The sequence below is a fragment of the Anas acuta genome, chromosome 7, assembly GCF_963932015.1.
Source record: "Anas acuta chromosome 7, bAnaAcu1.1, whole genome shotgun sequence".
NCBI classification, from domain to species: domain Eukaryota; kingdom Metazoa; phylum Chordata; class Aves; order Anseriformes; family Anatidae; genus Anas; species Anas acuta.
Genome location: NC_088985.1, coordinates 135580 through 158902, shown reverse-complemented (window position 1 = coordinate 158902; position 23323 = coordinate 135580). Strand labels below are relative to the sequence as shown.

The window sequence follows — 23323 nt, the reverse complement described above, 5'->3', positions numbered from 1 at the left end:
AGTTGCAGCGTCTTGTTTCAAGATATACAGTCCTTGTCTGGGGATTGTCCTTGCCTCCCCAATGCCTCCCCAATGCCTCCTTAATCAAATACCACAAGGAGTTTCATAATTCCACAGATCAAACTATGACCTGAAGCATCATTTCAACTTCTACAGTAGTTTTCAAGGAAGAGTTTTGAAGTGCGGTAAAATATTGGAAGTAAATAACAGCCTGTTGCCCAAACCCTATTTATCTGAACACAATATTCCCTACTACATAGGCTACAGGAAAAATCCGCATGAAGGTAAAAGGAAGCAAAGCCTGCTGGCAAGTATTTGAAATTGTTTCCATTTGTGTTATATATTAGCAAGAGCCATAGTCTTGAGAGAAGACTTTCACTAATGTGTCAAGGAAGTAAGTAACCCCGTTACAAAAAGAGCCCTCAATAATCCAAGTTGCAACACCATCATGGCATGGATTGACAGCTCCCATAAATGACCCAGTTTCCCAACTTTCTGATCTGCATATCACTAGCAGGCTGTTAGTGCAACTCTCTGTGCAGTCTGCTCCAAGCAGTAAGAGTTGTGAACACAGCTCCTGCAGCCAAAAGTACCTGTTACTCAGATTCATACATCACCAACAGAAGATGAGCATTGTGAGGAATGTGTTAACAATTCGTGTCCATAAAGAACAATTCTGTTTGAATCCTGTCTGCCTCTGGGTTCTGCACTGGCAATTTAATTCTTGAACCACAGATGCAGTGTGTCCCAGTCTCCCCCTCATTCTAGTCAATTTATCATGTCTTCAGAAAACACTCCTTAAATTTATGAACCTGTTTGCTTTTGTTATTCTGGACTTTTATTTCTAACAGTTACAGCCTTTTTTTCCTGTCTTCTTCGAGATTAACTTAACACTGCTATAGATGTGTCTGTGAATGGCTGGGGAAGAATGTTTTAATTACTCGTGAAGCGTCAAATAAGAAAGCTGTCTGTGTTTGATGTCTGGGAGTTTCAGAACAACTGATAACAACTAGTGACTGTTATGGGATACTATGCGGATCTTTGGTATCTGGCTAGGAGGCCAAGAGATTAAGAGGAAGGAAAAAGAAGCTGAAGGACGGCTGGGAGACAAGACTTGCAGAAAATGTTCTATAATCTTGGTGTGGTGCCGAGTGAGTACAAAGGGGAGAGGAAGACTACGAGCCTTCAGCATGAAAGACCCCTAGAGACCCCCAGAGGAGACTGATGCACATGCTCCAGTAGGAGGGACTGGACCCCGGAAGCTAATTATAATAATCTATTTTTTTAGAAGTAGTAATGAATATGTATTAGTCTAGGAGCATAAAAATCAGCTGCTTGATGTAACTGGTGTGCGTCCTGGTGGAGCGGAGACTCCCGGTGCACCCAGCGCTGTTTGCTTACCTCTATTCCTTTATATTCTTTTAATAAATCCTATTTTTTTATTTAATCCTAATTTGAATCCTGAGCCATTTATAACAAATCTGTCCAGATCTCTCTGCAAGGCCTTTCCACCCTCAACAGTCAACAACTTCAAGTTTAGTGTCATCAGCAAATTTGCTCAAAACACCTTCTAGTCCTACATCCAAATTGTTTATAAAAGCATTGAAAAGAACTGGCCCTAAAACGGAGCCCTGGAGGACCCCACTGGTGACCAGCCACCAGCCTGATGTAGCCCCATTTACCATAACCCTCTGAGCCCTACCCGTCAGACATTGTTCACCCATCGTATGATATTTTTTATCTGTGCTTGACATTTTTAATGGGATTGTGTATATGGTTTGCTTTTCTTGTTCTCTAAAATGACTTTCTGAGAAATCCTTTATATAATGAACATGAAGTTGAGGAATCACAGACAAGACAGGTGACAAGAACTTCTGAGGTGCTCAAAAGAGTACACACCATAAAAATATCCATTTCTGCTTCCTAGCTTTTATCCTAATCTGTTATAAGTGCATTGTCATCTTTCTCCCGTGACTGCATTCTACAGGGCTGAGTTTTTGGGATGCTAGCTAGCACTCCTGAGCACATTACTTCAGGTTTCTAGGCCAGTCTAATAAGCGTCTTCCACCACTGAGGCACCAGTATGAATATGAACCAGTCCTTTTTGTTAGAATTGTAGGGGTTGGAAGGGACCTCCAGAGATCATCGGGTCCAACTCCCCTGCCAAAGCAGGTTCCTTAGAGCAGGTTGCCCAGGTAGGCATCCAGATGGGCCTTGAATATCTCCAGAGAAGGAGACTCCACAAGCTCCCTGGGCTGCCTGTCCCAGTGCTCCGTCACCCTCACCGTGAAGAAGTTCTTTCACATGTTGGTGCGGAGCTTCCTGGGCTCCATTTTGTGGCCATTGCCCCTTGTCCTGTCCCCACAAACCACTGAAAAGAGGTTGGCCAAATCCCTCTGTCCACCACATCTCAGATATTTATACACATTGAGGAGATCCCCTCTCAGTCTTTTCTCCAGGCTGAACAGCCCCGGGTCTCTCAGCCTTTCCTCACAGGGGAGATGCTCCAGGCCCCATTATCATCTTTGTTGCCCTCCGCTGGACTCTTTCCAGGAGACCCCTGTCTTTTTTGTACTGGGGAGCCCAGAACTGCTGGACACAGTGCTCCAAGTCTAACTTTTCTCAATTGTTTCAGGATCTATCTATGCTATATAAACCATGGAGCTTTCTAGGCAAACACTGGCAAATCGTGAGCCAGGTGCAACTCAATGCCGACGTTTCCATCAGTGTGTTAGGTGTGATAAATTAGTAGGGGTTTGTTCATTGTCCTTGAGAATTTAAAGAATCTACTGAGGAGATAAGGTTTCACAACTCACAGCATTGTAACATGGGGACAAATGGGGAAGGAGGGTTGGGTAAACATCTTGTTAAATCCTTGTTAAAACAAGGATTTTGTAAGACACCACCCACCCACCGCAAGACATCCTATTTTGCCCCCACCTGAACACAAGCACAACGCATGATCACCGGAGGAAGAATAACGACCCCCAACAACAGACTGCGCAGCCTCAGAACAAGTCTCGACAAGTCGACAAGTCGACAGGTCAAGTCTCGACAAGCCAGAACTTGAATGCTCTAAAACAGCGACACTGGAAAGGGGAAGTTGCGTGCTGTGGTGGAGCGGAGACTCCCCAGCTGCCCAGCGCTGTTTTGCTTGTGTCTGCTTACTTGATTAATAAAATAATTTCAATAGACCAGAAAATTGTGTGGTCTAACTTATAACAATTTGGTGCCGTGACTCGGATAAAGGCATCAGACTGAGGCACATTTCAGGGGACACGCCCCGCCGAGTTCGGCAGCCTCTGAGAATGCAGGCCTCACTTGGGACCTTTTACCAACGAACCCTAAATTGGATACAAGCAAATAAAACCGGTAAACCTCAGGCAACCTTTGTGCACGAAGACCGAACGAAGACTCAGAGGAGGAGTGAGTAAAAAAACGATAGTCCGGTGTTCCGTTCGGTTGGGGTTGGGTTTCCCAGAGTGTGACAACTGAGACGTCCAATTGCGGACGAAGCGAGAGCGGACCCCCGGTAGTGTGGTTCCCACATCCCGCGAGGGACTGGGCCACGAAAAGGGAGAGTGTGTGTGTGTGTGTGGGGGGGCACTCTGGAAGATGAGCCAGAAAAAGAGTAAGCTTTCTGGTTCCATGGGTGGGGGAAATAGTGGTAAGGATATGTCCTCCATTCCCCCCCGATAGTCCTCTAGGAATAATGATTAAAAATTGGAATGATTCCCCTTTTAGGCGGGGAAGGAATAAAGTAAAAATGATACATTATTGTGTTGAAGTTTGGGATGGTAAACAGATTCGAGGAGACCACCTTTACTGGCCTGTATTTGGGTCTTTTGAAGATTGGGTTTGTGAGGCCTAAATATTTATGTAAACTCAAAGGAACCTTTTAGTCTGGAAGAAAGTGAGTATGCGCACCTCTGGATAAATTCAGATATGAGGACGCATCTACATCTCTAAAAGAAAAAGGAGGGCAGGATAAAAAGAGAAAGGACTTAGAAGTCCTAACACCGCCCCCACTCTATATTCCACCGCCCGCACTAACAGCTCCCGTCCTTAATGGACTCCCCGAATTAGCTAATCCAGGAGAATTGGAATCGGATCATGAAACACAGGGGCCGGTAACCAGAAGCAGGGCAAGAAATCAGAAATCTGCTTTAAGGGAGGGATTATATCCCCTACGAGAAATAGTGATGGGGGGACCCCAGCCAGGAATGGAATATGTGGCCATCCCCATTAACTCTGGGGATGTCTGAGATTTTAAGAAAAGGACAGGAGGAGGGTAAGCGAGCTTTAATGGCAACTGGCATGTTTGCAGCTGCTGAGGAATAATTCTAACTGGAATAATAACTGTACATTGTGTATTGTATATATATAAAAGCCCGGGCATTTTTGTTAAAGTACACTTTTATACATATGTTAATATGTAAATATGTAAATATAAGGACTGCCATTGAGGTGTATGTCTAAGGGAACAAAATTTGCCCAGGCATATTATCGGCTCATCAGGTTTAAATGTCCTCAGTGTAATTGTCAAGAGGCAGTTAATTTACAGTGGTCTGATTTTACTTGTGTATCTATATATTGTGGATTTTGGAGGGATTGGGATTGACTACTAAAGAGCTTCTAGGAAAACAGTGGAATATTGACCACTGTAGATTACAACAGGAAAAGTTCAAAGCAAAGAAATCCCGAGGAAAAGCCCTCTAGGATGTATACTAACACATTGGAGGGATATAGTGGGGTGAGAGGGTACAGAAAGTAAAAGAACTCTTATCATATATTGTAATCAATGGTGGCCACTTTATAAACTAGAGGATGGAGCAGAGTGGCCCCTAAATGGAACTATTAATTATAACACCATATTACAGTCAATGTTGTTTTTGTGGAAAGAAGAAAAATGGGATGAAATATGGTATATTGATTGATATGTTGTTTCAGTATCTTGGAGGGAAAAGGTATGGAATTAAGTTGGACTCTGACTGAGCCTTTGGTGCTGGTATTAGAAAAGTACAGGCTGGAGAAAGATAAAGGAAGTGTTAAAAGGGTTGCTGAAGGTGTTAAAGGTGTGGCATGCAGTATTTAACAGAGCTGTTTGAAACTGAATGAGCAGGGAAAGGTGATGTAGGCATTCTAGAAGTTTTGGCATATTTGCATATTTGCTGTGGTGTTTGTTCAGTTTCCCAAGCATCGGGGAGGGGGGAACAGCCTGCTCCACCAGGGGCCTCTCCAGTGGCCGCAGGGGGGCTTCGGCTCCAGTGCCTGGAGCGCCTCCTCCCCCTCCTTCTGCACTGACTTAAGTGTCTGCGGGAAGGTTTCTCGCTCTCCCAACTGCTGTTGAGCAGCAGGTTTTTGTTTGTTTCTTTGTTTGTTTTCGTGGATGTGCTCTCACAGAGGCACGGACTGTGTTGCTTATGGCTTGGCTCTGGGCAGCAGTGGGCCCCTTTGGGGCCAGATGAAATTGTTCCTTATCTATCACGGGGAGGTTTCTGGGTTTTTCTCACGGGGGCTGCCACTGCAGTTTCCCCCCCCCCCCCCATCACCCCCCCCCGCCCCCCCCAGAACCTTGCCATCAAACCCAATACACTGGAGCAGCTAAGTGATTACTGACTTGTAAAGTATCAGGGATTAAATTAACTAATGAAACCCTAAATGTGATGGGGGTAGAAGGGACTGGGATAACAGTGCCACTTTTGGGGAATACTAAGCTGAGACCAGGGGATAAAATGATCACTGGACAATTATTGTATGTACCCAAGGCAGGGACTAACTTGATGGGAAGGGATTTGATGATTAAATTGGGCATTCAAATAGTAAATTGTTAGACTGGAATAACAGTGTTATTAATGGAGTGCTCTCTGGCCCTGAGAGCAAACATACATGTATATTCACCTCTGACTGGAAAGACCCTGAAATGGGGGCGGAAGCAACAATATAGGTGGACAATTTTACCTCAGGGGTTTACAGGACCACCTATCTATTTGGGTAAATTCTAAAAAAAGATTTTGGAGCAATTACAACCTCCCAAGGAGGTATTAATGTTACAAATATGTGGATCATTTTAAGGAAAATCGATACTCCCTGATGGGAGAGAAATGCTGAATAAAGTGATAATGAGGCAAATATTAACTGTTTTACATCAGAAGAGTCATTGGGAGGTGCAAGCAATGTGTGATGTTGTTCTAAGAAAGCATGTCTGTGTAGGAATATATAGTTTAGGGAAACACACATGCAGAGGATGTACTATATGTCAAAAGGTAAATAAAAAGGTCTTCTGTAACCCATCTAGAGGGGGACGGGAGCCAGGGCTTTGACCTTTCCTAAGTATACAGGTAGACTTTACTGAGTTACTTGTTTGTCCTAATTGACCACGTGACTGAATGGGTGTAAAGCTTTACTGCAAGGATTAAAGCAGGCCGTAGAGATTGAGTGGGATTTTCACAGCCCCTGGCACCCCTCCTCTTCTGGAAAGGTAGAGCGAATGAATGGTGAAATTAAGAAACAACTAACAAAACTTATGCTGGAAACTAAGTCTTCTTGGGTAAAATGTTTACCCCTTGCACTGTTAAACATATGGACACAGCCCAGAACTGATGTAGGAATTTCTCCTTTTGAAATGCTATATGGTATGTCCTATGACTTGGAATTGCCACTTGATCACCCTCAATTCTAATTAAGACTTGGAAAGAGACTTTTTTTAACACCACGATGGGGAAGGCCCCTATGTTGTTTTGCTTACTACAGAAACAGTCGTCCGGACTGCGGAGAAAGGATGGACACATGCCATCCGTGTTAAAGGACCCATCTGTGACAAGAAGTGGGAGATCGCTCCAGGAAACAAAGACCTGAAGCTCACATTGCGACGAACTCGATAGGTACCGTGGGTTAAGGTAGTGTCTCTCCCCTGAAGAACACTACTGCTGCCGAGAAGAACTAAAACCTCGTAGTTGGCTGCAACCCAACTGACAAGTGAGGCAGAGGAGTGAATAAGTGGGGAAAGAAATGGGCCTCAGCCATTCCTATCGGTATTTGGGGGTTCTCGCAGTGATTTCATCCTGCATAGTGACTCAACACCACCCCCACCAACCTTTTAAATGGACTTTAAGTCGATTCGAAGATCAACAGGTTATTGCAACCCAGATAACATCGGGGGGGGGGCAAGCTTTACTTCTACACTATGTCAGCTGATCTCGAGGCCCTGATGCTGGGAATATATGGGATTTTATTTCTGCCCAAGTTCTAACCTGGGAAAGGGGTACTGTAAATGCCTGAATGTGTATTATTGTGCATACTGGGGGTGTGAAACCATTGCTACAGACTGAACACTCGGGGCTGGTCAGGATAAATTCTTACAAGTGGGATATGGGCTGCAAGGTTGTAACCGACAATTGGATCCTTGTTACAGGTGGCAAGGGCATGGTATAGGGTATACAGGAACCTTCCACGGAAATAAAGAAATTTGCAAGGTTCTGTATATAAATATAACAAACTCAGACGATACTAGCTGGGTACTAGGGAAAAATGTCAGATTTTACTAACATGGAACAGATAGGGGAGGACTCATACCAATAAAGAAGGAAAAACCCGAGACTTCCAAGGTAGTCGGGCCTAATAAAGAGTTATTAGGGGAAGGTTTGGTTGTCCAGACTGTAAAGATACCTGGGACTGCCCAACCTACTACAGTGTTTTCTAATAAGTCAACAGAGTTATCCTTACCCACACTGCTTCCAAGCATTGTGAAAAAAAAAAAAAAAAAAAGAAAGGGGTTGTACCCGAGAGTAGTATGTGGAAAGTTATAAATGCTAGTTTCCAGGTACTAAATCGAACTAATCCTGAGATAACTGAAGGGTGCTGGCTATGTGTAAGTGTTAAGCCCCCATATTATGAAGCTATAGGAGATATGGGGAGGTCTGAATATTCAAACGAGTCAAATCCTTCCAAGTGCAGCTGGGGTCAGGAAATTGGGATAACTTTGACTCAAGTTATGGGAAAAGGTAGATGTATCGGCACAGTTCCAAGAGATAAAAATGATCTGTGCCATGCCACTGAAAAAAAAAAAAAAAAAGGTACCAAACACACAAATGGTTTATTCCTGCAAATAACACTAAGTGGGTATGTTCATTGTTGAGAGTCACTCCTTGCCTATCTTTAAAATTGTTTAACACATCTCACGATTTTTGTGTACAGGTGGTCATTATACCAAGGATTCTATACCACACTGAAGAGTATATGTATACCCATCACACAGTGGCTGAATACCATCTGGTAAAGATCATACTGGGGTGGTAAGAGATACAATGACTAAATCGCGGGAAGGATTAGAAAAACACAAAAGGGAAAATGAGGCTCATCAGAATTGGTATGAATCCTGGTTTAATTACTCACCTTAGCTTACTACACTGCTAACAACCATAGTGGGGCCCTTGTTGTTACTTATATTAACACTGACTTTTGGACCATGTATATTCAATCGAGTAATCGCAACTGTGAAAAGACAATTGGAAGCTGCTCATCTTATGCTTGTGTATGCTAAGTATGAATCTCTTGAGCAGGAGGAGGACGACGCAGAAACTTTGATGCTCAGCAAGAAAATATTGCAAAAATTCAATGAACAAAATATGTTAGAAAAAGAAAAAGGAGGGATTGTGATAAATTAGTAGGGGCTTGTTCATTGTCCTTGAGAATTTAAAGAATCTACTGAGGAGATAAGGTTTCACAACTCACAGCATTGTAACATGGGGACAAATGGGGAAGGAGGGTTGGGTAAACATCTTGTTAAATCCTTGTTAAAACAAGGATTTTGTAAGACACCACCCACCCACCGCAAGACATCCTATTTTGCCCCCACCTGAACACAAGCACAACGCATGATCACCGGAGGAAGAATAACGACCCCCAACAACAGACTGCGCAGCCTCAGAACAAGTCTCGACAAGTCGACAAGTCGACAGGTCAAGTCTCGACAAGCCAGAACTTGAATGCTCTAAAACAGCGACACTGGAAAGGGGAAGTTGCGTGCTGTGGTGGAGTGGAGACTCCCCAGCTGCCCAGCGCTGTTTTGCTTGTGTCTGCTTACTTGATTAATAAAATAATTTCAATAGACCAGAAAATTGTGTGGTCTAACTTATAACATTAGGGGTGGCAGCTTTTTCCAAGACTGACCTACGCCTGGCACCTAATCTGCGTTTCAGTAGATGTACAGAAGGGAACAAAGAGCTGTGTTGTTAGCACTGTATTTAAAAAGCTACCGTGAAGAAGATGCCTGTGTTGAGCGGACAACAGGAAGCTTTCATTGCATCTCCAGGCAAAGGAGAGGAAAAAAACATATCACTGAGGCAAAAATGTGTTTCTTCTTATCCACTTCAAGACGATGTTGAAAACCTGGTATCCTAAATGCATCTTTACCTATGGAACCACAGTCAGCTCATTGCATTGCAACTGGAAAATTTCATACTTAATAGGGAATGACAGGCAACGAGGAAGCAGGAGCGTTCCTGGCATCAAAACTTTTGCTCTTCGAAGTTTTGGGCAAACTTCTCCCCGTTATTAGTCGGGAGAGAAGAAGACCTTCACAGTTAAATATATATAAAGGCGTAAATCTCGGTTGGACATGAACAGCTGTCACAGCTAAGGGTTCCCAGAAGCCCCATTCTGTTTTTTCTGACTTGGGGAAAAGATCAACTTTTAGCGTCTGAGGTAAAAACATTGCTAAAAGCAGCGGTATGTGGAAACACAGCGTATTGAAGAGAAGTACGTAGTGGGAGTTAAAGCAAAACGTAGACTAAGATATCTGGACACGTACTGAAGGAAGAGCTCCTCTTTATTCAACTTGGAGGTGGAAAAAAAGGGGGTTGGGGGTGGGTTTTTTGTTTGTTCGCTGTTTGTTTGTTTTTTCTCCAAAGGTTTTGGGGGTGTCCCAGCCAGCCCCGGAGGGCATTCCTCCCTCAGCACCGGGCACCTGAGGGGAACTCGGGGCTGGAGAAGAAGCCGAGGTCGGGGAGCCGGGCGCCCTCAGCGCCTTTATGCCCTGAGCCGAGGCGAGCCGAGCCGGGCCGGGCCGGCCGCCGCCTGCCGGGCGGAGCGGCTCCGCCCCGCTCCCTGCCGGGGGAGGCTGAGGCACCACGGCCCGCCGCTGCCCGGCCCTGCCCGGCCCTGCCCGGCTCTCAAACCCTCCCGGGGACGGGGGAGGAGGCTGCGAGGCGCCGGGAGGATGCGAGTGGGCGCCGCGGGCTGCGAGGCGAGGGCCCGGGCGGCCGGCGGAGCTGGGACTCGGCGACGGCTCAGCGCCCGCCCCGCCGGCAGCGGACGACTCCCGGAGACGCAAAACGGCGGCGGCGGAGGAGGAGGCAGGCGGCGGGGCTGAGAGGAGAGGGGGGCGAGGCGGCTGCGGGAGGCGACCCCAAGCGGCCACGGGAGACCCCCGGGGAGAAGGCGAGGCGCTCCCCCGGCCGGCCCTGAGGAGAGGGGCGGCTGCGAGCACCCCTTCCCCGGCTCTGTGAGGGGGGAACGGGGCGCGGTTGGGCTGTGACAGAGCCGGGGGTATGGGGGGAACACGGGCAGGGCGAGCAACTTCGCTTTCCGTGCCTTGAAACGGGACGGAGCCAGCCGAGACCGGGCTCCCCCCCCCCTCTATATATACACACACGCGCTCGGTGTGGCGGTGGGAGGGGAGCGGGGCCATGTCCCCAGCCCTGCCGGGGGTTTTTGCGGTGCCGGGGGCCGCCCTGACGCCCGGCTGTCCCCCAGGTGCTGCGCGGCGCTGGAGATCGGCAGCCGGCGGGGCGAGGCGCCTAATGGAGGCGGCGGCGGGGCGCTGAGGGAGCGGAGAGGCTGCGGCTGCGGCTGTCAGCGCTGCCCGGTAGGTGCTGGGGCTCCCCGTCAGGCTTGACGGAGGAGTTTGGCTTCGTTGAAGGGTGAGTCAAGGCTGAGGTGGCGGTCCCAGCCGGGACAGGCGCCCCAGAGAGTGCCTTGGGGCTGTCAAAGTGCACGGCGATCCGTGCAAAGGGGGCTTTGTTGTGGAAGGCCTGAGGTGAACACGAGCAGCCCGCTGGAGGGGGAAAGGAGAGGGGAGTTTGGAAAGCTGCGCTGCTGGTGTTAAGCAGCAGCCTGTGCTGTGTTGGTGTTTGCTCAGAGGGGTTTCACGCACGAGGAGCTGGTGGGTGCTCTGAGGAACCTGGTCCAGCTGTGGAGAACAACCTGTATGAGGCAAACCCCAGGACCCAAATGCCATAGGCTGTAAGTCCAAACCTCCCCGAACAAGCAGACATTATGTAGAAAACCCATTTGTTACCGTCTTGAAACATTGCCAGCAAGGCAGCCTCTTCCAGTTACGCTGTTAATTGGGTTCCCCGGAGCTCGTTAGAAGGAGGTGCCATTTTTTCTAAACGAGGTGACTGCTAACTTCAGGCTGGCAGTCCTACTAGCTTTCCTCAGCCAAAAAGCCCTCTGCATTTCCGTAAAGCACCTGTGCACTGTGCTTGTTTAACAAAGACAAGTTTGAGACATAACACTTGGAGGTAGGGCACGCATTCTCTTTGTGAGGCTTTCCTACTCCTTGAATGCTTCTTGTGGCTCTCCTGGGCTCTCTCTTCTCTTGCCAAGCCCTCGATGACCTGTGCCTGCTTCAGCTGCATCCAGCGCTCCGTTTGCTAGCCGTAATTGTCGTCATTTATCTCTGCTGGTTATTACTGGGAAAACCGATGTTTATCGCTGCGTGTCCACGCGTCCCTGGAGCCTGTTAGAGCTGGCTTTTGAACGGTTCTGCCTTTTGTAAATTTCTCTACGCTGAAGAATTTCTGTCAAGTGATGGACTTTGTGCTGTTGTTAGGATTCCTTTTGTTCCTAATGTACCAAAAAGGCTGTTTCCTTGGGTCTTTTGCTTCCCTTAGCAGTTTGTGGTGTTTCACTTAGGCTTATTACTATCCTTGCGCTGTTTTTTCCCCAGTCACTTACAAAGCCTGAGGGACAGGATTAATTTTTTTTTAATCTAGTTACCATTAATATAAATGATCTTTTTGTTTGGATGTGACTTCTGAATTCATAACAGTCTTACTTCAAAGATCTACGACTGGTTTTGAAGTCTGATGCTTTCTTCAAGTTTGAGTTGAGAATTTCTTCCGTCTTTATGGAACTAACTTCTAAAGCAGCAAGTCAGTGTAAACTGTTTTTCTAGTTCTGTTTGCACGTAATAAATATAACCGAGGCATACTCGCTTGTGGCTGAGCTCTGGCCAATCTCTATTTCTATGGTCAGTTTCGCTTTGTGTCTCAAGGCTGAAGTCTAGCTGAGAATTCCCCTGTGCCAGATGCAGTATTTTTGTATATTATGAAATTAGCCTCTCTAATTCTGAGAAATCCTGAGCCTGTTGCAAAATTGACAGAACGAGCTCTTTGGGGTCTGTTTAATAGAAGTCCTACGTGATAAGTTTTGGGGTGATGAGGGGAGGGGACATTCTGACCACATTTGGCGCAGTGCAGGAGGGCCTGGACGCGCTGTTCCCTTCTGTGAACTCACGGTCGGTATTCCCTCTCTGTCCTGTGCCAGAGACGTGAGGTCACTGATCCATAAATGCCCGAGATGGTTTGCCTCGGAGTTGCCGGTGACTTGTAAACAAGTGATGCAATTTTCAGGATAGCACTGTTTCCCCTCCTCCCTTTGTTTCCTCACTATTTCCCAGTCAGGTACCAGTATCAGTGTTCAAGTCCGGCTGTCGGTTGTATCACCTTTGCCGAGTGTGTGCTCACAGGAATCCAGTTTTGTGGTGTTATTAATTAACTTTCTGACACTGTCACATCAGGCACTAAAGGTGCTTCCTCCTGCAGTCTACACAAGGGATGTGATGACTCAAGTTTTCAACATCTTTATTGTCATTGGTAGTATTAATTCTGATGTTCATCTTTTATTGCAGTCCATCATGTTAGTTTGGTTTGGTTTCAGTTTGGTTTGTGGTTTCGTTGTTGGTTTTTGGGGTAGCTCAGGGCCTCCTGAAATACTCCAACCACTCTGCTGCATAAATAGTTGTTTCTTTTTCTGTGGAGATGGGAGCCACCAAAAATGCCTCCTTTCCTTATCCTTGTAGCAGCCAGATGGCATTTCGTAACACTGTGCCGTGCCTCCCTTTGGCTGATGGTTCATTTCCAGTTCTCTTGCCTTTCTGAGAGCTGGAAGGAACCACACCAGGACCACTCACCTCTTTTCGTGTACCCTTCAGAGTGCAGTGAGCTGCAAGGTGTTGCATAAAGCAGCATCTCTGCTTCCAGGGGATCCTTTCTACCCAGCTCTGGAAGTCAGCCCAAAGGGAGCACACGGCTGCTGACATGGGAGAACGTGAAGGGAAAAACAGGCAAGAACTCTGACCACGTTGCTACTAGCTCTTAGAAGACCTTGGAGATGGATCATGGAGAGCTTAACGATGCAAACATGCTTTGAAAGTTTGACTTCTGCTTGCACCTAACAGGTCCAGAAGAGCTCACTTCCAAAAAAACCAACAGGCTTCCAGTTGTGTTTGAAGCCGTTCCAGAAAGCCACTTGGTGTTGCAGGTTCTTGTTGGGTGCCTTGGCCTTCTTGACCCACAGCTTGAAGCCGCTGCTGGAGCCAGCCTTGGAGCCAGCAGGGAGCTCCTGAACTTTGTCATGGTTATGGCAAAGGCTGCAGGTGTTCAGCGCCCTGAATCTGGAGAGCATCTCTCAAGCCACATATAGTTTGTGAGACCAGAAAGAGCTGCCGGCTTATAATGAGTGCTGTGACTTAGGCGCACGGTTTGTAGAGGTTTTAAGGCGTAGTGCATGAGTGCCAGGCTCCTGTTTGGTCACTGGGACAAAACGAGATCTGGGAATGTTGGATGTCCTAAAAAGAGTACAGGGGAGACAACCGGGGAGGAGATGTGGCTCTTGTTGGCCTTGTTTAGCCCCCAGCCCCTCTACACCCCACAAACCTTAGTTACAGCTGTGGGCTTCTGCAGAACGTCACAATGCCTAGTAAATCTTTGGGATATACTTAAAAGCAGGAAAATACTGTGTTGGTTTCTTTTTTTTTTTGTATACATAGGGCAGCTGCCAGCAGCAGCACCTGCTGGAGTCGAGGGTGCTGAGCAAGGCAGGGTCGTGTCCCGAGCAGCAGTCACAAGGGGAGCTGAGCGGAGCCCGCCTGAAAACTCGGGGGGTTTCTGCTTCTTAGCAAGCCGAAACACAGCTCCCCGTCCCCAGTACTCCTCGCTGTGAGGATGAGGACTGAGGAAGGCTCACCCTGCCTGCAGCTTCTTCAGTTCTTCGTGCGGGGAACTCTTGGAGGAGCTGGTGCCTCTGGAAAGAAAGCACCTGTTGGTACTGTGGGCATCCGAGCGTGATGCTAACCCACGCAACGCTGCCCCTTGCATCTGACAAATGTTTTACAACTTTGACTTCTTTGCAGGTTTTACTTAAATTTGGTGGAGGAGGCTGTGGCTGAGCAGAGAACTAATTTGTTATTTCACTAACTGGAATAATTTACAATGGAAAGAAGCTTTTTTTAGTTAAAAGTTGTGTTTCTGATTACAGCTTCCGGTATTTTACCTCGCAGTCCACAAACACTCTTTTTAAACTTGATTCCTGACAAGTCGCTTTTCTCAATTCTCGCGTTCTTGGACTCCACCAGGGGAAAAGGAAGGCCCTGCTAATATTGCTTGGCTGTTTCCTTCCGGAGGAAGGAGGGGAGAGTTGAGAAAAAGAGGAACGAAGTAAAATGAATTTACTCTTTGCACACGTGCTGAAAGAATAGGCAGGTGTTCTTGGGAATATCTCATTTAAATCTCTGTGTATGTGTTTCGAGAGGATGCGTCCTCACTTAGAGGAGCCAACATCCCATTGCTGGACCTAATCCTGATGGGGCTGGCATCTGAGGGTTATGCGGGCTGCTCCCGGCAGGGCTCTTCCCACGCGGGGAGGCCGAGGGAGTCGGTCGAGCACTGCTCCGCTGCCTGGAAAGATTCAGTCATTTCCACCCAAAGCGAGGAAATAAAAAGCTCGGTCAGCCATTTCATCTGGAGATACCCCGCCCTCCTCCAACAAATACAAAAAAGGGAAAATGTAGGCTTGGGCCCTCACATATCCCAGCAGTTTGCACCCATTCGGGTGATGCGATTGGGGTCGGGGCAGGCAAAATAGAAGTTACCTTTATTTTTTTTTTTAATTTCGGCAGAGGAAGTTATAAGGTTGATGTTGCCCCTTTGATATTTGATTTAACCCACTGACTGCCCGGGAAGGAAGGAGTCTGTTTAGTTTACCTTTGTCCTAGATTCAGTTTTAATATCTCATGTTTAAATGGGGGGGGATCTTTATTCTTAATGATTCATGCCGCCTCAAAGCACAGTGGCTTCTACTTGTGTGCTGCCTTTCCCACTGGGGGATGCAAAAACAAGAACAATCATTTCAGACTCCTCCTTCAGTTTCCAAGAGAACCTTAGCTGCTCAGGGATAGCTCTGAATTTTAAAAGCATTTTTTTCTTCCAAATTATGTATTGATTGCACATAAAATAGCAGCACCGTAATATGCAATTTCAAACAAATGCACGGGGGTGCTTGGTTGCTTTTAATGCTCCTCCTTTATTTTTATTTTATTTTTTTTCCTCCAGCAGAAAACAAAAAGTGGATTCTGTTCCCATAAGCCGCTCTTGCAAAATCCGCACAAACATTTATTAGTCTAGACACAAAATATTCTCAGCCGGCCTCAGCCTGACGATGGCAAAAAGAAATAAAAATAATAATAATAATAAAAAAAAAAAAGAAAAGGCAAGCTAATATTGTACTTGGCTGTGAAAAGGGAAGGGGGGAATCATGCCCCAGGCTAGTGAAGCTGTAACATTTTGCTGGGGCTGCCTGCAACAACAGATGCATCTCGTTCCCCTGGGCTTCCAGTCCTGCCTATTCTCTTCTGCTGAACTTGGCCGCTCGCAAACATTCCCTGTGAGCACCACACCCCGGGCTTCTCCTGGACGCTTTTGATTTGATTGAATGATGGCACCAGGCCTGCTCTTGTGCCCCAGAAATCACGTAGCGAATTCATTGATTGGAAAACGTGCAAAATAGGTGGGATCTGGGGTGACTGGTAGAAATCAAAAGGGTTTGAAATAGGCGATGTGACCGCAGCTTAAACCTGCAGGAAGGGAGCATCGACCCGAATGGTTTATCTGAATCTTCAGCTGCAACTTCTGTAAATACCAGCTCCTTCTCCTCATTTGCTACTATGGCAGTTTGCAGACTTTTGCTGAGTTAAAAGGACAAATCATAGTTGTGCGCGTTTGTTTGATCAGGCCTTTACCTGAGTGCTCACGTTCTCAGACTGCTGGGGTTTTACATTTTTGTCATTTTCTTAGAAAATGGTGAATGATGCATATCCCGGCTTCCAGATGATTAGTTCCTGTTGCTCCCAATTTGTGTCAGGCTGCGTTTGGTTGGAAATGAAAATGTAATTGCAAATTCCCCTAAACAGCACAACATGTCTGTGGTATTAATTAAAGCACTGTAAATACGTAGAATATCTGAGAATGCATTCCTTCAAGCATGGCCGTGTTTTTTTAAACCTACAGAGGAGGCAAAATACGGTATTTAGGCTTAGTAGATGAAATGTATTGCTTCTGTGGTGGCAGATTCGTGTCTTGAGACTTTAAACCTGGTGGATCTCGTGCTCGAGCCTTCAAAGGAGATGTTACATAGACAATAAAACGTCCTGCTTTTCAGGGAGGGCTCTCCTTAGGTCACTCAGAAAACGCCTTCAGTCTTCACTCACTGCAGCATTCACAAAGTGAATGCCTTCCTGTAAGGTTAGTCACCGATGGCCACTCATTCCATGCTTTCACTAAGAAAAACCTTCGCAGCTTTGAATCTGAATTTCCTGCCCCGCGTTTAGGTGAGCCCGGAGCGGCGTCAGGCATTGCTGGGCTCCTCGTCCGGCGGCGCTGGTGAAGTGAAAGATGGCAAAAGTGAAGTTTGACAGTGAGCTCGGGGGCTTGTGCTGGCCCGGTGGCTCTCTAAGCCCCCGTGTCTGAGCAGCGGGAGCATCCGAGCAGCACAGGACGGAACTCAGCAAGAGGCTGGGGTCAGGGCACTGCTGCAAATAGAAATGCTTTGCTGGCTGCAGAGGTTAACCAGGTACGCAGCGCTGTTTTACTACATGGTGGAGACCTACGGAGAGTGTTTCTGCCCTCCTTTTTAGCTGAAACATCCCCAGATTCTAAGGGGAAAAGGAATAGAAGGGACTTGCGGAGTAATGTTCTAGTGAAACCCAGCCTTCCTAAAGAAGCCTGCCTGAATAATTCCTGTGAATAACAGACTGTGTTCAGCTATTTCCTAACATAGAAACGGTGCTGACTGCTTCTTCAGAGTAACATAAGTTAGTGATGCTACTGAAATAGTTGTGGTTCAGACGTAGATCTAATTTCTCCTAAGCACGCTGAATTCACAGCTGTTGATCCTCCAGAGGAGGCTTTGCAATTGAACACCTGGAGAATAGGTAAATTTCCCGCTGCTGTTCTCCTCTCCTCTTGTTTTGTTTTGTTCTGTTTTCCTAGTAGCATAGGCTTTAGACTCTGAGGAAACAGGCTGCTTTTTTTCATTTCCAACACTGGCTGTTCCTCCTGAGCCCCGCCTTCTATTTTTGCAGTCACAGGATATGTGAATGTAAATTCTTGGGAGAGAGGTAGAAAACTCTGTTTCAACTGGTGTCTTTTTCGGCTATGTTGGGAGACCAAATAGGGTGGTTTTGAACCTTCTGGCTCTTATTCAGAGCCGCAGCATGTGGAGGGAGACAGATGCGTTTGCTTTTTTAGTGCAATGGCTTCAGAAGCACGAGGGGAAAAAACACTTTCTCTGGGAGCTGGAGAAGGTGTCCTAATCGCAGGAGAGGTTTCTAAATGGCATATCTTTCTTTGTGAGTGTTCCTGTAGTCCGGAGGTTTTTGTTTGTTTGTTTGCCTTTGGAAGGTTTTACTGTTAATCTTCACGTCCTTCAGCAGAAGTGAGAAATGTGATTTTATTTTGTGCAGTGTCGCGGACCCTCCGAAATCTGCTGGGAAGGATGAATACCTCGCACAGTACCAATGTGATGACGGTGGAGACAAGGAGAAACCAAGAAGATCAAAAGAACGTGACCTCATTTCAAAAGAAAACGTTTTGTACGGCAAAGAGCGTGGTGAGAAATTGCGGCAAACTTCCTCTCTCAAGTGTGACACTGAATGTAGCTCTAAAAAGCTTTCCTCCTCAGCTATTGCAGAGAGATGCCAAGGTAGAAAGGCCAAGACTAAAAACACTGAGAAAGAGCATTACCAAAGCAAGAGGGAACATGCTCCTAGTGAAGAGAAGGAGAGTCAAAAAGCAGGTCCTTCCAGCAAGAGGAGGTGTTCTCAGAGCGTGGAAGTTGTTGAGCAAAAGCGTCACAAGCAGGAGCACTGGGAGGGAAGCAGGTGCAGATCTTTCCCTGGTGAAAGAAACAGCCCTGAGAATGGCAGAAGAGCAGTCAAATATTCAAAGTCCAGATCTGGCAGCGGAGGAAGATCAGAACAAGGTAGCAATAGATATTACCGATCCAAAGGGGAAAGAAGTTGGAGCAGAGAAAGATACTATCGAGATGAAGCACGGAGATGGGAAAGATGTAGCTATTCCAATGATTACTATTCACCTCATGCGACAGGAGACAGTAGAGAGAGAAAGTTCTCTCACGGCGATGCAGCCTTTGACAAATGGACTGCAACTTACTACGGCAGGTCACATAAGCATTATCATTACAAAAGTGGATGGCCTCACGGTTCCCTCTTGAGAGATGAAGATGTACGTCGCTTTAGCACACCCCGAGCAGACTTGCATCGTTGCTCGGTATCTCAGCAACATTCTGGAAGACATTCTCGTGAAAGACATGCGCTTCCACCTGTGTCAGCTCATTTGAAGAACTGTCGCCAGAAAAATGAAACAGAAGGAAACAGAAAAAGAAAATCTACCCGTGCAGAAGGTAGTGAAAGTGAAATAGAAAGGAAAGACAGAAAGATAGAAAAGGAGCTTTTAGGTGGTGAAAAAAATGCAAAAATATCACAAGTTCTAGAAGAAAAAGAAGTCTAAGGATAAACATGGAGAGAAGGATTCCAAGTAAGCAAGGATTCCAGCATACTCCGCATTTTTTATCCTAATTCTTTTCTGGGTGCTTCTCATGTATTCCTTTTTTTTTTCTCCTTTTTTTTTCTTCTCTATTTTCTTCTTCTTTTTTTTTTTTTTTTTTTTTTTGGTTCTGGTAGTTTCTAAGTTACTTAGATAGCATCAGCTGGCTGGGGATCATGTTGTTAGGTTGATCGGTGAAGATAGGAAAGCTATTGCTGAATTGTGTCAGAGCACTAGCTTTGGACCACATAGTTGGAAACACATCCGTACACCATTCTGGATTAGGTTAAAAGTTTTTTTCTGCTTGCACGTATTCCAGAGCTAGCCATTGTTAATGATCTGTGTACAAACCAGGACCTATGGTCCTTCAATCTGAGGGCTTAAGTTTGCTACATCTAAAGTAAGTTGCGTGTGCACAAAGCACCACAAAATAGCTGACATGCTGCAAATCATCACCTGTGGTAAAATAAATAAAGTTTCATATAGGCAACAAGTGCCACATCTTTTTTTCTCTTTTAAACTTGCATGTTTCTTTCAGACTTCACGATTTGTGTTTCTGTGCGCTCCACTTTGACAATGCCAATCGCAAGCGTAAAAAAAGAAGAAAAAGGAGAAGAAAAAGAAGAAAAAAGAGAAACACCAGGAAAGTGAAGGGCTCCTTGGAACACTTAGATCCTCGTTTCCAGAAGATAACGCGGGAGAAGAAGGAAGAATCCCATCCTCCAGATGGCTCTTCATGTGAGCAATGCACAAGTGAGAGCAGTAAACAACCTTACAAGGAAGGGAAGCCTTCCAGTGCAGGCGAAAGCAAGAAATACAGCTCCGTCTCATCCAACGAGTGTATTAAAGGTAAGCGGCCGCAGTGTGTCTGAGGAATTCCTTTTCTATTAATGTAGAGATTATTTCAAACAGTCTTGAAGTGCTTGATGACTTAAGAGTCTGCTGAATATTAAAAAAAAAAAGTTGATGGACTTTTTCTTTCCGTTTTTAAATGACCACTAGGAAAGAAGGCCTGAAATAAAGAGGTGAAAGGCAAATAGTTCTCATTTGGTGTGATGATTAAGTGGCAAACAAGAGGAAGAGTTGCAGGATCCCTTCTTAAATTCAGTCCAGCCAAGTAGGAAAAGTAAACGTGGACAGCTGTACCTTGGCAAAGAAGATAGTAGGGAGCAAGGAGGTTTAGCAGTCAAGATGGAAGGTGATGCCATGAGGCTTACAGGCTAGTAATGTTCTAGTGAAACCCAGCCTTCCTAAAGAAGCCTGCCTGAATAATTCCTGTGAATAACAGACTGTGTTCAGCTATTTCCTAACATAGAAACGGTGCTGACTGCTTCTTCAGAGTAACATAAGTTAGTGATGCTACTGAAATAGTTGTGGTTCAGACGTAGATCTGATTTCTCCTAAGCACGCTGAATTCACAGCTGTTGATCCTCCAGAGGAGGCTTTGCAATTGAACACCTGGAGAATAGGTAAATTTCCCGCTGCTGTTCTCCTCTCCTCTTGTTTTGTTTTGTTCTGTTTTCCTAGTAGCATAGGCTTTAGACTCTGAGGAAACAGGCTGCTTTTTTTCATTTCCAACACTGGCTGTTCCTCCTGAGCCCCGCCTTCTATTTTTGCAGTCACAGGATATGTGAATGTAAATTCTTGGGAGAGAGGTAGAAAACTCTGTTTCAACTGGTGTTTTTTCGGCTTTGTGGGGAGAACAAATAGGGTGGTTTTGAATCTTCTGGCTCTTATTCATAGCATGTGGAGGGAGACAGATGCGTTTGCATTTTTAGTGCAACAGCTTCAGAAACAAGAGGGGAAAAAGCACTTTCTCTGGGAGCTGGAGAAGGTGTCCTAATCGCAGGAGAGGTTTCTATATAGCATTTCTTTGCGAGTGTTTGTTTGGGGAAGGCCATGTCTTGCGCTGGGCAGCCTGCTTGGCTCCAAAGCCTGCAGTCCTCCCCACGATGTCGGCGAGGGGCTGGTCAGCCGTTGGGACGGAACCCCTGTTGCTCGGGTTCCCCAAGCAACCGCCCCACTCTCCAGCCACCATGGCAGGTCCAGCAGCCGGCTCCCGCTCCTCCCAGGGCTGCGGCCCTGCTGTTTTGGCCCCCCTTTGCTCTTCTTTCCTTCCTTCTGGATTAAATTCCTCTCCTTAGGTGGTCACTCAGCAAGGCCTCTGCCTGCAGCACTTCTTGCACTGGGATGCCGAGGGGATAAGAACTGGGAGGTTTTTGGGATAGCAGATGATCAGTGGGATGGGAAGTGATGATGGGGATAGGAATTCATTGGAATGGGAAAAATGGGTTTTATTTTTATTAAATTTAAATTTGTTAATTTTCCTTTAATTTGTTGGTTTTATTATTTATTTAATTAAATCCACTTTATTGACTGTGTTGTACAGTATGGCATTGTTTTATTATTATAAAATTATAAGTCTTAGTATTTATTAGTATTAAATAGTTTTATATATTAATATATTATAAATTATAAATATCATTATTTATTATTTTGTTTGTTTCTCTTCCTTTTCTACCCTATTAAACTCTCTTTATCACAACGCATTGGTTTGGACTTTATTTTTCCTTCGGAGTCGTTCTGGATTCACTCTGGATGGGGTACATTAGCGAACGCCTGTGTGCTTCAGATCCAAGGTCACCTTTGCCCTCAACTCAAGATACATATTTGCATCTGTTGTTGTGAAACAAAATTAACAACAGGAACAATAAAGTTACCTACTTGCTAGCAGCAGCTCTACGTTTGCTGGGGTTTGCTCTGTGCATTTTGAAGACCATTCCATGCTCTTCAGCCCCTTCAGGAGGAAATGTCTGGTTATAGGAAAATGCGTCTTGACCTGATGCAAAGCTGTGACGCACCCTGCAGCCCCCGCAACCCCTGGCATTTTACCTGCAGCCCCTCCAACAACTCTGATGTTCCCTGCATCGACTTCAACCACTGCGCTGGGACCTGAGGCCCCTCAAAGCCTTGTCACTCGCTCTGCAGCCCCTCGAGCCCCTGGCATGTTCCCTGCAGCCCCTCCAAGCCTGGCACAGGCCCTAAAAGCTGGCTCCGGGGACTACCCCGGTCCTGTCTCAGGCGCCAATACACACAAGGGGAAGGAATGCATGCAGAAGTCATCTCGTTTCGGAAGGGCAGAAAGTCCTCCCAAGAAGGGGAAGGAGCAAGAGGAAGGCAAGGCAGCCTACCCCAAGGTAGGGCCATCCCAGGGAACAGGAGGCTGTTGGAAAGGAGAGCAGAGAGAAAAGCAGCATCAAGCAGGTGATCCCCATCCCTGGGCGAGCTGCGAGCCATGGGACAAGATTGCAGCTGTCCTCCAGGCGAGCACGTTGTCAGCTGGCTGCTGCGCTGCTGGGATAGCAGCTGCGGGAGCCTGGCAGCAGAGGGCAGGGAAGCCAAGCAGCTGGGATCCTTCTCTGGGGAAGGGGGCACTGAGAAAGCGCTTGCAAACGGGGCACAAGCCCTCAGCCTCTGGAGGCGGCGCCTGGCAGGTGTGAAGGAAAGGGATCCCTTCAAGGAAGATGCTGTGGGCTTGCTGAGGCTTGAAGAACAGATGCTGCTGGCTGCTACCAGCGTGCTGCAGCAGCGGCAAGAGAGAGCAAACCGCGGTGGCTTTCCTCAGCTGGGCAGCTGAGCTCCAGCACAAGCGCTCTCTCCCCGCCCCTCCTCCAACGCCAAGGGGAGAAAAGAGGCTGGAAAGGGCTCAAGGGCTGCCAGAAGGACAGGGAGATCACTCCACAAGGAGCGTCACGGGCAAAGCAGGCTCAGCACAGCCTGTTCCAGTCCAGCCCGGGGCCTGCTCCTGCGGGGGCTCTCCACAGGCCGCGGCCTCCTCCAGGCCACAGCCACCTGCTCCACTGGGGGCTCCTCCAGCCACAGGGGGGCTGCAGCGTGGAGATCTGCTCCACGGGGGACCCATGGGCTGCAGGGGGACAGCCTGCTCCACCAGGGGCCTCTCCCTGCACAGGCCGCAAGGGAACTGCTGCTGTGAGCCTGGAGCACCTCCTGCCTCCTGCTGCACTCACCTTGGGGGCTGCAGGGCTGCTTCTCACTCCTTGCTCTTCCAGCTTCTGTTGTGCAGCAGTATTTCCCCCTTCTTACATCTGCTCTCCCAGAGGTGCAAACAACATCGCTTATTGGCTCAGCTCTGGCAAGCGCCGGGGCCGTTTTGGAGCTATCTGGAGCTGGCTGTT

The 23323-nt window shown here is 46.9% G+C and overlaps 1 pseudogene; it reads left to right on the top strand.

Annotated features, from left to right (window-relative positions):
- The first annotated feature begins 8876 nt into the window (after window positions 1-8876).
- Window positions 8877-20613, top strand: LOC137859539 (ubiquitin carboxyl-terminal hydrolase 42-like; annotated as a pseudogene).
- The last annotated feature ends 2710 nt before the right edge of the window (window positions 20614-23323 follow it).